Genomic DNA, 16,212 nt, shown 5'->3' on the forward strand with positions numbered 1-16,212 from the left:
TGGGAGAAGGAGCTAAATATTATAATTGATGATGAAGAATGGAAGGATGTCTGGAGACATGCTAAATCAATTTCAGTTTGCAATCGTGCCCAAGCAATACAATTAAAAATTATACCGAGAATGCACATATCCCCCGCAGACATTATTTCAATCCTACTCTCTCACCCACGTCCCTTAAATGCAAGATGGAAACTGGTACCCTAACTCATTGTTTTTGGTCATGTCCGAAACTGCAAATGTATTGGTCCAATGTATTATCTGAAATGGAGAAGATATTTGGTTTAAAACTGGAGATGGACCCTGTGTCTCTTATACTGGGCCTCCCAAATCAACGTTTAACATCAAAACATAATAAGAGGCTGTTTTGTATTCTTACTTATGCAGCGAGGATGAATATTTTGTTACAATGGATCAATGAAAGAGTACCAACTGTTCAAGGCAGGCAGGGAGTAGTGTTTGATCTAGTGTCATTAGAGTACCTTACATGCATATTACATTTAAAAACAGACCAATTCTATAAAGTCTGGGAACTCTATTTGAACTATGTAGAGCCTGGTGTTTCTAATATAATGTTGCAGGGATTTTCTTGATTGCTCATACCGTACATGTCTGTAACCCCAAGTATTATTTATATAGATCTGAGCTGATGGTTGTTTTTTTATTTGTTTTTTTGTTGTTGTTTTGTTTTGTTTGTTTGCCTGTTTTGCTTTTAATTCCTGTAGACCATACTATGTATCCATCCTTTACTTGTAAAAGTGGGAAAAAAATATATATATATATTGTTAAAATGAAAAAAAAAAAAAAGTTTGGGCACCCCTGATCATTTTCAAGATTTTCCTTTATGCATCATTGGTTGTTCGGAACAGCAATTTTAATTAAATATATCATATAGCAGACAAACACAGTGATATTTAAGAAGTGAAATGAAGTTCATAGGATTTACAGAAAGTGTGCAATAATTACTTAAACAAAAGTAGGCAGGTGCATAAATTTGGGCACCCCAACAGAAAAATTGCATCAATATTTAGTAGATCCTCCTTGTGCAGAAATAACAGACTCTAAACGCTTCCTATAGCTTCAAATGAGGGTCTGGATTCTGGTTGAAGGTATTTTTGACCATTCTTCTTTACAAAACATCTCCAGTTCAGTCAGGTTTGATGGTTTCCGAGCATGGACAGCCCGCTTTAAAACAGACCACAGATTTTCAATGATATTCAGGTCTGGGGACTGAGATGGCCATTCCAGAACATTGTACTTGTTCCTCTGCATGAATGCTTTGGTAGAATTTGAGCTGTGTTTTGGGTCGTTGTCTTGTTGAAGTATCCAGCCCCGGTGCAACTTTAACTTTGTCACTGATTCTTGAACATTGTTGGCAAGAATTTGCTGATACTGACTGGAATCCATGCGACCTTCAACTTGAACAAGATTGCCAGTACCTGCACTGGCCACACAGCCCCACAGCATGATGGAACCACCACCAAATTTAACTGTGGGTAGCAAGTGTTTGTCTTGGAATGCTGTGTTCTTCTTCCGCCATGCATACCGCCCCTTTTTATGTCCCAATAACTCAATTTTAGTTTCATCAGTCCACAGCACCTTATTCCAAAATGAAGCTGACTTGTCCAAATGTGCTTTAGCATACCTCAAGCGAATCTTTTTGTGGCATGGGCGCAGAAAAGGCTTCTGCCGCATTACTCTCCCATACAGCATAGTTGAACGATGCACAGTGACACCATCTGCAGCAAGATCATGTTGTAGGTCTTTGGAGCTGGTCTGTGGGTTGAGTTTGACTGTTCTCACCATCCTTCGCCCCTGCTTATCTGAGATTTTTCTTGGCCTGCCACTACGGGCCTTAACTAGAACTGTGCCTGTGGTCTTCCATTTCCTCACTATGTTCATCACAGTGGAAACTGACAGCGGAAATCTCTGAGCTAGCTTTTTGTATCCTTCCCCTAAACCATGATGTTGAACAATCTTTGTTTTCAGGTCATTTGACAGTTGTTTTGAGGCTCCCATGTTGCCAGTCTTCAGAGGAGATGCAAAGGGGAGAACAACTTGCAACTGGCCACCTTAAATACCCTTTCTCACGATTGGCTTCACCTGTGTATGTAGGTCAAGGGTCAATGAGCTTACCAAACAAATGTTGTGTTCCAATAATTAGTGCTAAAGGTATTCAAATCAATAAAACAACAAGGGTGCCCAAATTTATGCACCTGCCTACTTTTGTTTAAGTAATTATTGCACACTTTCTGTAAATCCTATAAACTTCATTTCACTTCTTAAATATCACTGTGTTTGTCAGCTATATGATATATTTAATTGAAATTGCTGTTCCGTACAACCAATGATACATAAAGGAAAATCTTGAAAATGATCAGGGGTGCCCAAACTTTGTCATACCACTGTATGAATGTCACTATGTACCTTTAATCTGCACTGCAAACTGAGGAGTGAATATAACATAAATTGCTGATGATTACAATAAGTTTAAGACAGATATTACGAACGAATCAAACAATATACTCTATGTGTAACAATCAGTATGTAGTGTATGTATAACTTGTGTGAAGAAATGATATTGTTTTTTTTTTAAAAAGGGCAGTCTGAAAAAAATAAAATATAATGGTGTCAAATCAGAGACAAATATCTTGTAAAAAAATAGTAAATGGTTTGGACAGATATAATGGTGTCAAGAGTAAGAAAAACTGTGTAAAAGTAAAAGAGACTCCTCATGGTATGGTAGGGGCTCTCCAGAGGGAAAGTCCCAGCTCCAAGGCCAAAAAGCAACCCAGGTGTTTGGAGGCTTTCCAGGGGTAAACTCAAGTCCAATGTACCAAAGTAACCCCGGTGCTTGGAGACTTTCCAGGGAGAAGGTCGCAATTTTAGACCCTCCTCTGTAACCATTAGGATTAGATCACGATGTCAGACCATAAATGATAGATGTAATGATAGACCAGTCAGATTAGTAACAGGTGTGGCCCTTAAGGATCGATAAAGCGGCGCAACACCACTGATAGTCAGAGTTTTTCTCTGGTGTGGCTCCGGCTCGCTGCTGAATGCTCTTGGGTTTTCTTGTCGACAATAAAACTCTGCTGCTTTTAAGTTAACTTCTCCTGCTTTTCATTTGACTGAATTTTTGGACATTTGGACCAGTTTTTTTAACTTAGTTTTCACCACAACACAATCCAGAGTAGACTTATGCCTAATCGCGTCTAACACTTTCTAAGAAATAACATTTTTCAAATATGAATTAAACGCATGGAGTGATCATGCATATATGCACCTGTGTGTCGGAGGTTAGTTGATAAGAATGGAGGAGGGATTTGGTGCCTCAACTCCAGCCTCCTAGATGACACAGTATTTAAAAAGAAAATAGAAAAATTCCTAAAGAACATTAAAAATGACCTAATGTTTATATATGATGTGTGTGAATATTGGGAAGACGTGAAAAATAGAATTAAAAAAGCATGTATTAATTACAGCAAAACCAAAAGCTGGGAGGTGTCACACCGCGGTGAGGTTTGTCTTGTTCTGGGTTTTTGTCGAGTGACTTCCTGTTTTATTTTGAAAATGAACTCTCCTCTCGTTTCAGGTCACTTGCCCTTCCTCATGTGTCACCGCTCTGATTGTCTGATTGTGTCCACCTGTTCCTCATTACCTTCATGTGTTTTATAGTCTGCGTCTCCCTTTGTCTTGTGCCTGAGTGTATCGTTTCTGCCATGCACCCCAGCCAGTCGCCATAGTCCATGTTATATCTCAGCTTTGCTCGTCGCATGTGATTTTTTGTTCTATTTAAGAATTTTATAGTGAGTAGTGGAGCCTCTGATTTTTAGGACTGCGTTTTCATTTGGTCTTTTTTGAACCGAGTTTGTTTTCCTCCTAATGGAGTGATTTTCTGTTCATACATTTCTCTTTGGTTTTTTTGTGTGTTTTTTCCCTCCTTCACGGAGTGGGTTTGTGTTATTGGAAGAATTATCTTCCTGTTTATTTTTGGATATTTCTTCATGGACCGGATAGCTAATTTTTCATAGCCTTTTATTTTGGTCACTCTGTTTGAGGGGTTGAAAAATATAAAGAAAAATAAAGTCTGGAGTCACGTGATGCGATGCGAGAAGAAGCCACGGAGTAGGTAGCTCTGCACTGCATCGCTGCCTTTATCCTTTAAAATATTTACACCAGAGATAGTAGCACCCAGTATATTTGCTATTTGTTAAGAGGGTGCAAAAAAAAGAAAAAAAAAATGTTGAAACTGGTTAAGACCTCGGCTTGTGGAGATATTAAAAGACATCTACGATCACACGGGGCTGACGCCATGATGCAAGACCAAGAAGCTAACGAACCCGACCAGCAACAAGCTAACGATATAGCTCAGGATATCAGTAACATTTACTCAGCACTAACAAAAATATCTGAGGATCTGGGGGGGCTGGCAGAAATACGTCACACCACCGCATTGGTAGAGACCAAACTGTCATCCCTAATTACAAGAATGGATGACATGGAGAAGCGAGTGGAGTCATTGGAAATGACTGAGCAGGAATGGCAAGCTAACCCGCCAGCTAGCAAGTCAGATGTCGGACAGATCTGGGATAAACTACAAGACATGGAGGACCGCTCGCGACGCAATAATGTTCGCTTTGTCGGCTTTCCGGAGGGCAAAGAGGGAGGAGATGCGGTGACATTTTTGGAGGAGCTGCTGCCAAATTTGCTGAACATAGAAGGGAGACGAGAGATTGAACGGGCACATCGGATTACTGGCCAGCGACCCGCACCAGGTGACAGACCCAGACCAATACTGGTCAGGTTTCTGAGATCGTCGGACCGGATGCGGTGCTGCGCGCACCGAGGAACAAGGGCAAGCTGAGCTGGGGAAACACCACAATTATGCTTTTCCCCGACTACTCCAGAGCTACCCAGATGAAGCGCGACAAGTTCAAGGAATGCAAGAAAAAGCTGCATGAACGTTAGGTACGCTTCAGGATGCTGTTCCCGGCTAAGCTGAGAATCGAGACCGGCGAGGGTGAGAGTGCGTTTGATTGTCCCTGGAAAGCCATGGCTTTCATAGACGCTATGCAGTAAGTACTGAACGACGGATTTGGTCTCATTCTCATCCCACGCACCCAAATGTTCAATTAAAGGCACTGGTGTAGACTCATTGCCACGGCAGCGACGCGTAAGGGGTCACGACGAGTGGAGTCTCGCGGACCAGACACGGACCGTCGGACCTTCGTTGGAGGGACTTCTGTGGGGGTTGAAATGTGCAAAGTTCAGGTTCAGTTGCACACTCTTTGTTTTGTTAGGTTCATGGGGATTGCGTTTAGTTACCACCACTGTGTAATGATATTGCTTTTGATAAATGGTTATGTTATTAATGTGTGGACAGGCATGTCCTCACAAATAGGTTTAATGCGTCTCGCCACTTGGAATGTAAATGGGCTGGGGAACCCTGTTAAGAGAAAAAAGGTCATGACGATGCTCAAGAACAAAAAATATGACGTGGTGTTTCTTCAAGAAACGCACATGTCAAAGGAGGAGTCTGAGAAACTTTGTGCAGGATGGGCTGGACATGTTTTTTACAGCATAGGCTCTAGCAAGAGCAAGGGTGTTATAACTTTAGTAAGTAAACATTTACAGTTTAAATGTCTCAAGCAAATTAAGGATAATTCGGGATGGATGATTATTGTACTGGCTGAAATACAGTCTCAGAAGATGATCTTGGCTAACATATATGCACCTAACCTGGATGATCACATTTTTTTTACTGATCTTGAAAGGAAATTACAAACCGCTGGGAATCATGCTGTTGTTTTGGGGGGGGGTTAATCTATTAATGGATCCAGCTCTCGACCACAGCGGGGCAGTGTTGCATAAAGTACCAAGGGCTGCTATAACATTACAGAGAATTTGGAAATCTTTCGGACTAATAGATATTTGGAGGATCATGAACCCCTCGGGTAGGGATTACACTTTTCTTTCAGCAGTACATAAGACCTATAGCCGAATAGATGTTTTCCTAATATCCAAAGCACTCACCTCTTCTGCTATGGGTTGTGAAATAGGGAATATTCTTATCTCTGACCATGCTTGGGTCGGCTTGGACCTATTACCCCAGAGCGAGAGAAGAAAGTCTTACAGATGGCGTTTAAACTCGTCCCTTCTGCAGGACTCAGTAAATGTTGAGTGGCTAAGGACAGAACTCAATAATTATTTGGAGATTAATTGGCAGTCTGTATCATCAGCAGGTGTCGCGTGGGAGGCCCTAAAGGCTGTGATTAGGGGACGTATTATCCAACGCACGTCATATCATAAGAAAATGAGACAGGCCCTTATTAGTCTAGTTCCTAAGAAAGGGAAAGATTTGGATGAATGCAAAAATTACCGTCCTATTTCATTAATGCAAATTGATGTTAAGATCATTTCGAAAATTTTAGCAAAGCGATTAGACAGTGTAATTACATCATTGATTCATACTGACCAAGTGGGATTCATACGGGGTCGGAGCTCCTCAGATAATATTAGACGCCTTATTGAGGTCATGTGGTCGGTAGCTGACACCCAGTCCCCGGTTGCTGCAATCTCTCCAGACGCCGAAAAGGCGTTTGATATGGTCGAATGGAGGTATTTATTCAAAATTTTAGAAGAGTTTGGATTTGGTAGTACCTTTATGAGATCTCAGATTATTTTATGTTGGGGAGAGGACCGAGACAGGGATAACCCCTATCCCCTTTGCTCTTCTGCTTAGCTATTGAGCCTCTGGCAGCAGCCATACGTGGGGTGACTGATTTTCCGGGGGTCATTGCAGGTGGGCATCTTATGACATCTTATTACTGGTCTCCGACCCTAGCAGATCTGTACCGTGTCTTCTTGGAATTACAGACTTATTTTCAAAATTCTCCGGATACAGGGTAAACTGGTCCAAGGCACTCCCCTTAACAGCTTATTGCCCCTCCACGGCCTTCCACCCAGGTGCATTTCAGTGGCCTCAGCAAGGTATCATGTATTTGGGTATATATGTTTTTCTAGACACCTGAAAGATGTGGTCAAAGTCAATTTTGACCCATTATTACAAAACATTTCTTGTGATGTTGAAAGATGGGCAACTCTTAATCTGTCCATGGCAGGTAAAGTTAATGTTTTGAAAATGAACTGTGTTCCCAGACGTAATTATATTATCCAGTCCCTCCCCTTAGAAATTCCCCACTATTATTTTAAAAGGTTCGACAGAATATCCAATATATTTCTTTGGAACGGTAAACGCCCCCATTTGAGCCACAGCATGCTACAAAGACCAGCTGATAAAGGAGGCTTAGGGCTATCAAACATGTTATTTTACTATAATGCTTTTAATTTAAGGCACCTGGCCCACTGGTCTCTCCCTCCTGAAAGAGCCCCTCCGTGGTACTGTCTGGAACAAGCTGTAGTGGCCCCTCTGTCACCCATGCAAGTCCTGTCTACTAAATTAAGTATAAAAGCAAAAACACATCCAATACATGTTCATCTTAAATTAATTTGGACTAGAGTTGCTCGAATATTTAAATTTGATCCTTTTCTAAATGTCTCTTCAAGTACCTGGTTAAATCCTAAATTGCGAATTGATAAATTTTCCTATTTATTGGAAGATATGGCAGGAGAAGGGAGTGGTCACTTTGGGGGATCTGTATTGTGATGGTTCTTTAAAATCTTTTGGGGAGTTGGTGCGGTGGTTCAGCATCCCTACTTCCCACTTTTTTAGGTACCTGCAACTCCGACATATGTTAGGGTTTTTTTTGGGTCCGCTGTATCGGTTCCCCACAATGCAGAGCTCCTAGATAAAATTTTAAAGAGCTATGGAAAAGGACATGAAGCAGCTGTTTATTATTCTATGTTGATTCAGACTCTTGGTAATGGGCCCATTGCAGCTCTGCAGAAGACATGGGAAAGGGATCTGAACTTGACATTTAGTGATGAGGATTGGATCGGAATTTGTAAAAATATTTAAGGAGTTTCAAGGGATGCAAGAGTACGCCTTATTCAATTTAAAATTATGCATCGTTTTTATTGGACTCCCTCCAGATTATTTAGATTAGGATTATTATCCACATCAGATTGTTGGTGATGCAAGTCTGAGGAAGGTACTTTAATTCATGTGTTATGGTTATGTCACAAAGTCCAAAAATTCTGGACCAATGTTTATATGATAATCTATGTGAGATTACACAGATGTAAATTCCATTTTGTCCTAGATTGTTTATTTTGAGTGATCATTCAGTTCTGACAGGACAGGATATAACATATTAAAAGCTTTGTCCAAAAAAGTATTATGATTGGCAGACAAATACTTGTCAGGGGATGGAAGACGGAGGGGGTGCCCTCTCTGCAAGAGTGGGCTGTGGAGATGGCACGAGTTGCAGCATTCGAAAAAATGTCATATAGACAACTGGGTAGACTGGATCTATATGAAGCAAAGTGGGGCAAATACTTAACTTCTTTAAGAGGCCCCTGAAAGGGGGTATAAAGTGGAGAGACGCAAGTTTTCAGTTAATTGTGTATAAATATATAAATGTGCTTCTTATTATTTTTGTATGTATTTTATTTTGTGATTGTTACTTTAATCTCTTTATTTGTTAACAGAATATTGCATTAATGCAGTGCTTGTTGTATTTATTTCTTGTATTGACTTTCCCTCAAATCATTTTCTGTGTCTATTTTTGTTTTGGTTTATCTTACATCATGTCTTCATAAATGTAGTTAGTGTAACTGTAAAAGTTGTACATGAAGGAGCACAGGGGTAGATGTTGGTAACCAGAAAAGGATAAGCACAGATGGTGGTGTTTGTTTGTTTTGTTTTTTGGAGGGGGGGGGGGGGGTTGTGATTGTTGAATAATGAAAATGAAAATAAAAACTGTTAATCACAAAAAAAAGAAAAATAAAATCTGAGTTAACTGTCATTCCTCTGCATCTGAGTCCTTTTCAAGTACAGGCGTGACAGGAGGAAAAGAAAGAGGAGAGAGAAATAAATGTACTCCTACAAAAAGAGAGTTTAAAATGTGAAAAAAAAATCCAGACCATAATTGTGAAATGTTTAATGTATATAAAGCAAAAATAAATGAGATTGAAAAAGAAAAGATGCATACGAGTTATAGTGAGAAGCAGAGCTAAATATAAGAGAGGGGGAAATATGCTTTCTTCCTAGGGATGGAAAAAACTAAACAGAATAAAACTTATGTCGAAAAAATGGAAAAATAGTAGAAACACCAGAGGACATTTGTCAGCAATACACTTATTTTTCAAAAAGTAGTTCTCAAGCGAAACAAATACTTGTGAAAGAAATAAACTTGTAATAAATAGCATTGACACAAAACTAGAAGAAAATGACAAACAATGGTGTGACATGCCGATGTCCTTAGAAGAAATAGATACTGCAATTAAAGGCCTAAACAAAAATAAAAGTACTGGGGTGGATGGTCTACCAACAGAATTCTACAAAAAAGAATATGGAACCCTCACATCATCACTGAAAGGTGAGAGTGAGCATTCATCAGATTTGTTTCTAATCAAAACACTACTTTATTCATGTTTTATTAACATATCATTTTCAAATTGTCTTATTTGGAGAGAGCGATGAAAGAGCAGGGAGTTTACTCTGCATCAGGGAAACAACTGGATATGAAACACTGACAATATTGCTGAAAGTCATTTTTGAAAATTGTAATGATTTTTTTCTTGCAACGATATGACAAAATTGCACCTTGAGATTGATTTTGGAACAATTGACCCCCCCGCCCACCCACACCTCAAGATTCTATGGTTGCAAAGCAACAGAAGAACCATTGATGATGGTGATGATTCACATGTATAAAGGAGGTATTGTGGGTGGAGTTAATCGCTTACGGCCATACCACCCTGAACACGTCCGATCTCGGAAGCTAAGCAGGGTCGCGCCTGGTTAGTACTTGAATGGGAGACTGCCGGGGAATACCAGGTGCTGTAAGCTTTTTAGACTTTTCTTTGCAGAGGGCGCTGTTGCTGCTGCTTCTGAGGAGACACCTCTTGGAAAGAGCAGGAAAGACTTTTCATCAAAGGAAAAAAGAATATGGAACCCTCACATCATCACTGAAAGGTGAAAGTGAGCATTCATCAGATTTGTTTCTAATCAAAACACTACTTTATTCATGTTTTATTAACATATCATTTTCAAATTGTCTTATTTGGAGAGAGCGATGAAAGAGCAGGGAGTTTACTCTGCATCAGGGAAACAACTGGATATGAAACACTGACAATATTGCTGAAGGTCATTTTTGAAAATTGTAATGATTTTTTTCTTGCAACGATATGACAAAATTGCACCTTGAGATTGATTTTGGAACAATTGACCCTCCCGCCCACCCACACCTCAAGATCCTATGGTTGCAAAGCAACAGAAGAACCATTGATGATGGTGATGATTCACATGTATAAAGGAGGTATTGTGGGTGGAGTTAATCGCTTACGGCCATACCACCCTGAACACGCCCGATCTCGTCCGATCTCGGAAGCTAAGCAGGGTCGGGCCTGGTTAGTACTTGAATGGGAGACCGCCTGGGAATACCAGGTGCTGTAAGCTTTTTAGACTTTTCTTTGCAGAGGGCGCTGTTGCTGCTGCTTCAGAGGAGACACCTCTTGGAAAGAGCAGGAAAGACTGTTCATCAAAGGAAAAAAGAATATGGAACCCTCACATCATCACTGAAAGGTGAAAGTGAGCATTCATCAGATTTGTTTCTAATCAAAACACTACTTTATTCATGTTTTATTAACATATCATTTTCAAATTGTCTTATTTGGAGAGAGCGATGAGAGAGCAGGGAGTTTACTCTGCATCAGGGAAACAACTGGATATGAAACACTGACAATATTGCTGAAGGTCATTTTTGAAAATTGTAATGATTTTTTTCTTGCAACGATATGACAAAATTGCACCTTGAGATTGATTTTGGAACAATTGACCCTCCCGCCAACCCACACCTCAAGATCCTATGGTTGCAAAGCAACAGAAGAACCATTGATGATGGTGATGATTCACATGTATAAAGGAGGTATTGTGGGTGGAGTTAATCGCTTACGGCCATACCACCCTGAACACGCCCGATCTCGTCCGATCTCGGAAGCTAAGCAGGGTCGGGCCTGGTTAGTACTTGAATGGGAGACTGCCTGGGAATACCAGGTGCTGTAAGCTTTTTGGACTTTTCTTTGCAGAGGGCGCTGTTGCTGCTGCTTCAGAGGAGACACCTCTTGGAAAGAGCAGGAAAGACTGTTCATCAAAGGAAAAAAGAATATGGAACCCTCACATCATCACTGAAAGGTGAAAGTGAGCATTCATCAGATTTGTTTCTAATCAAAACACTACTTTATTCATGTTTTATTAACATATCATTTTCAAATTGTCTTATTTGGAGAGAGCGATGAAAGAGCAGGGAGTTTACTCTGCATCAGGGAAACAACGGGATATGAAACACTGACAATATTGCTGAAGGTCATTTTTGAAAATTGTAATGATTTTTTTCTTGCAACGATATGACAAAATTGCACCTTGAGATTGATTTTGGAACAATTGACCCTCCCGCCCACCCACACCTCAAGATGCTATGGTTGCAAAGCAACAGAAGAACCATTGATGATGGTGATGATTCACATGTATAAAGGAGGTATTGTGGGTGGAGTTAATCGCTTACGGCCATACCACCCTGAACACGCCCGATCTCGTCCGATCTTGGAAGCTAAGCAGGGTGGGGCCAGGTTAGTACTTGAATGGGAGACCGCCTGGGAATACCAGGTGCTGTAAGCTTTTTAGACTTTTCTTTGCAGAGGGCGCTGTTGCTGCTGCTTCAGAGGAGACACCTCTTGGAAAGAGCAGGAAAGACTGTTCATCAAAGGAAAAAAGAATATGGAACCCTCACATCATCACTGAAAGGTGAAAGTGAGCATTCATCAGATTTGTTTCTAATCAAAACACTACTTTATTCATGTTTTATTAACATATCATTTTCAAATTGTCTTATTTGGAGAGAGCGATGAAAGAGCAGGGAGTTTACTCTGCATCAGGGAAACAACTGGATATGAAACACTGACAATATTGCTGAAGGTCATTTTTGAAAATTGTAATGATTTTTTTCTTGCAACGATATGACAAAATTGCACCTTGAGATTGATTTTGGAACAATTGACCCTCCCGCCCACCCACACATCAAGATGCTATGGTTGCAAAGCAACAGAAGAACCATTGATGATGGTGATGATTCACATGTATAAAGGAGGTATTGTGGGTGGAGTTAATCGCTTACGGCCATACCACCCTGAACACAGCGCATGCGTGACGGATCAGCAGGTATCTTTTTTGAAATCGACGGACGTTGAGCACCACGGGTGACTCAGCTCCGCTCTCCTTTTTTCCCCCTTTTTTCTTTATCTACTGAACATTTAAATGAGATAATAGAATTAAAATACAGCAAAGGACTGAGAGATACCCCCCCCCCAACAGTGTCGCACTGTCTGGGGGAATCTATTTAAGTTTGTTTTCCCCCTCCCTCTTCTAATCCTCCACTTTGGAGCGCTTTATGTTTAAAAAAAAAATCATGACGGACCTCACGGCGACAACACGGAACGGAAAAACGATGAATGAGACAGACAGCGGACAAGAAAATGAAGGAAAGAAGAACAGAGAATTAAACGACACGGAGAGGGAAGGGAAGAAACTCACCGTGAGTGTAGAAATAGACGGAGAGGAGGAAGTAAGCACCATGACGCTGATGCGGTGCGTGCGCGAGCTGTGCGGAGGACTGGTGGCATGCCGATACATAAATCCCAGGAAACACGAGATGACAATGAGCCATCCGAAAGGGAAAGAGAGGCTGATGGAGGGATTCCGGATCGGGGAGACAAGAGTCCACGCCAGAGAGCTATGTAACGACGAGTTGGTGGTCTCCTTCCTGAACCTGCCATACTACATAGAGGACCAGGAAATATTGGAGAAGCTGAGTGGATGGGGGGTGACAGCAGTCACAGCAATAAGGAGACGGATGTGGCCGGGAACGCAAGTGGCAGACGGGACAAGATTCCTAAAAGTGAAATTCAACGATCAGATCCAGTCCCTCCCATACTCGACAAAATTTAACACAGCCCTCGGAACGGAGTATTTCAGAGTAATTCACGACAAACAAACAAAAGTCTGCAGGATGTGCATGCAGCCAGGGCACATCCTGAGAGAGTGCCCAGAGTTTCAGTGTCACAGATGCGGAGTTCAGGGGCACTACGCAAGGGAATGCGGAAGCCAAATGGACAGGACAAGAGAAAAGAACGGACCCAAAGACGGGAAAGAGAACACCATGGAGATAGAAGGAATAGAAGGAGACACGGAGGAGGAAGAAAGCGAGGGAGAGGCGGGGAGTGAGGACTCGGATGGCAGCGACGGGGAGCGCGGAGCAGCGGAGGAGATGGAGATGACAGAGGCGATCATGATGTCAGCGGCGGAGACGAAGGGAGCAGCGGGGACGGAGTTAGCAGCGGTGAACGAGACAGCAGCGGAGAAAGAGAAGACAACGGGGACGGTGACGACAACGGGGACGGTGACAACGACGGAGAAGGTGACAACAGCGGCGACGGAGTCAGAAGCGACGAAGCAGACAGCAGCGGAGACGGAGAAGGAAGCGAAGACGGTGACAACGGCGGTGACGGTGGCAACAGCGGTGATGAAGATAGCAGCGGTGAACGCAACAGCGGTGAAGGAGAACGAGGCTGCAGCGGAAAAGGACGGAGTGAGCGGAGAGAAGAAAGCACAAACACACATAGAAGGAGAGGAAGCAGATAAGAAAACAAATGATCAAGACATGGACATGGACTTAATGACCCAAATAATGCAACTAAGAAAGAGACAAAACCCTCAGAGGCAACAGAGACAGTACAAGAAAAGCAAAAGCAAAAACAAATGAACATAACAATACTTATGATAACGATCTTAACGATAAACGCAAGAGGGCTGAACAAAAGGTGGAAAAGACAACACATATATAACCTGAGTGAGTATGATATAATATGTATCCAAGAGACACACTGGGATGAAAGATGCATGATTGAAGTAAAGAAAGAATGGACAGGGGAAATATACTCAAATAATGGTGATGGGAAAGCTAGGGGAGTAGCTATATTAGTGAAAAAAGGAGCGGTGGGGAAGGTGAAGATGTGTGAGAACGATGGTGAAGGGAGGCTGATAGCGATTAAATTTAAACATATGAATGAAGAAATAAAACTCATAAATATACATGCAGCAAACACAGAGAAGGAGAGAAGGATGATGTTCGAACAAATGGGAGTAATGTGTGAAAGCAACAGCTTAATAGTAGGCGATTTCAATGTATGGTGTGGAAAATTAGATGTCTCTGGGAAAATGAAATTTAAAAACGACTCATCAAGAGGGGCATTACAAAAGATAAAAAGAGAGAAAAAACTGTGTGATGTGTGGAGGGAAAGAAACCCAGAGGCAAAAGTATTTTCGAGGAAACAAGTGGTGAAGGGAGAACTAAAACAAAGCAGAATAGACTTAGTGTTAAGTACAAAAAAATTAGCAGAAACAATAGGTGAAATACAGTACAAAATAACAACACTCAGCGATCACATGATGCTAAAATTCACGCTAGGGCAAGAAACAAAGACAAGAGGAGGTGGGGTGTGGTGTTTGAATGGAGAGCTACTTAAGGAAAAAAAATATAAAGAAGGTGTGAGAGAATACATAAAATGGGAGATGAATGAGAGAATGTATGAGGAGGATATAGGGCGGTGGTGGGAAAAATTAAAAGAAGGAATAAAAGAAATAAGCAAAAAATATGGTAGGAACAAGAGCAAGAAAGGGAAAGAGAGAGAAAAATGGTTAGTGAGGGAGATAGAAAGAGAGGAAGAGAAAGCTGAAAAAGAGGAAAATTATGACACAAAAGAGTACATTAAAAAAAAAAATGAACTAAAAGAAATAGAACAGGGAAAATGCCAAGGAGCAATCATCAGAAGCAGAGCAAGATACACCATAGAGGGAGAGAAATGTACAGGATATTTCCTAGGGCTAGAGAAAACAAGGCAGAAAAACAACTACATTGAACAAGTGGAGGGAAAGAGAGGAGAGAAGATAAAAGACATAGCTGGAATAGTAGAGAGAGTAGAAGAATTTTACAGAGAGCTGTACAAGAAAGAAGAGGTAGACAATGAGAGTAGCAGACAAGTGATTGAGAAAATAAAGAATAGGATAAGCGAGAATGACAGAGAGATGTGTGAGGGAGAGATAAGTAGAGAGGAGATAGAGACAGCAATAAGCGGGTTAGGGAGAAATAAAAGTCCAGGAACAGACGGCTTAATAGGAGAATTCTACATAGAGTTTAGAGAAGAATTAACACCAGTATTAGAGAAGTTATATAAATGGATAGAAGAAAAGGGAAAGATACCGCAAAGCATGACAACAGGGCTAGTAAGCATAATTCACAAAAAAGGGAGCAGGGATAATTTAGAAAATTATAGACCACTGACAATGTTAAATGGCGACTATAAAATCTTAGCAAAGGTATTAGCAAACAGGATAAAGAAAGTTATAGGGACGGTGGTTGGGAGCACACAAGCATATAGCATACCAGGTAGGGACATAGCAGACACTATAAGCAGCATCAGAGACACAATAACATACATGAAAGAGAACAGGAAAGGGATAGTACTAAGCATAGATCAAAACAAAGCATTCGACAGAGTAGACCACAGTTATCTATATAAAGTATTAGGGAAAGCAGGTTTTGGAAATAAGATGATAGGGAGGATTAGGACAATGTATGAGAAAGCAGCAAGCAAGGTAAAAATTAATGGAATAATCACAAATGAATTTAGAATAGAAAGATCAGTAAGACAGGGATGACCGTTGTCAGCTCTCCTGTACGCATTGTCCGCAGAGCCGTTAGCGGCATTAATATTACAAAATAAGAAAATAAAGGGCATAGAACTACCGGGTGGACAGGTGAGCACGTTATACCAATATGCAGACGACACAACGGTGACAGTGGTAGACAAGGAAAGCGTAGCAGAGACGTTAGAAAGTGTAGAACTATTTGGTAGGGCATCAGGAGCAAAATTAAATATAGAAAAATCAGAAATCATGTGCATAGGAGAGAGCAGAGTAGGGGAAGAAGTAAAAAGACTAAAAGAGAACAACGAATACATGAAGGTGTTAGGAGT

General features: G+C 41.1%; 3 non-coding genes and 1 pseudogene across 3 annotated transcripts; all 4 read left to right on the top strand.

The window, feature by feature from the left end:
- The first annotated feature begins 9,864 nt into the window (after positions 1 to 9,864).
- Positions 9,865 to 9,973, top strand: LOC138409965 (5S ribosomal RNA; annotated as a pseudogene).
- A 490-nt stretch (positions 9,974 to 10,463) lies between these two features.
- Positions 10,464 to 10,582, top strand: LOC138407968 (5S ribosomal RNA). Its single transcript, XR_011241286.1, has one exon. It is a non-coding gene; the product is annotated as a 5S ribosomal RNA (ribosomal RNA).
- Positions 10,583 to 11,072: 490 nt separating this feature from the next.
- LOC138408682 (5S ribosomal RNA) lies at positions 11,073 to 11,191 on the top strand. The gene has a single exon (XR_011242001.1). It is a non-coding gene; the product is annotated as a 5S ribosomal RNA (ribosomal RNA).
- Positions 11,192 to 11,681: 490 nt separating this feature from the next.
- LOC138408732 (5S ribosomal RNA) lies at positions 11,682 to 11,800 on the top strand. The gene has a single exon (XR_011242051.1). It is a non-coding gene; the product is annotated as a 5S ribosomal RNA (ribosomal RNA).
- The last annotated feature ends 4,412 nt before the right edge of the window (positions 11,801 to 16,212 follow it).

Source organism: Paralichthys olivaceus, chromosome 5 (assembly GCF_024713975.1).
Source record: "Paralichthys olivaceus isolate ysfri-2021 chromosome 5, ASM2471397v2, whole genome shotgun sequence".
NCBI lineage: Eukaryota > Metazoa > Chordata > Actinopteri > Pleuronectiformes > Paralichthyidae > Paralichthys > Paralichthys olivaceus.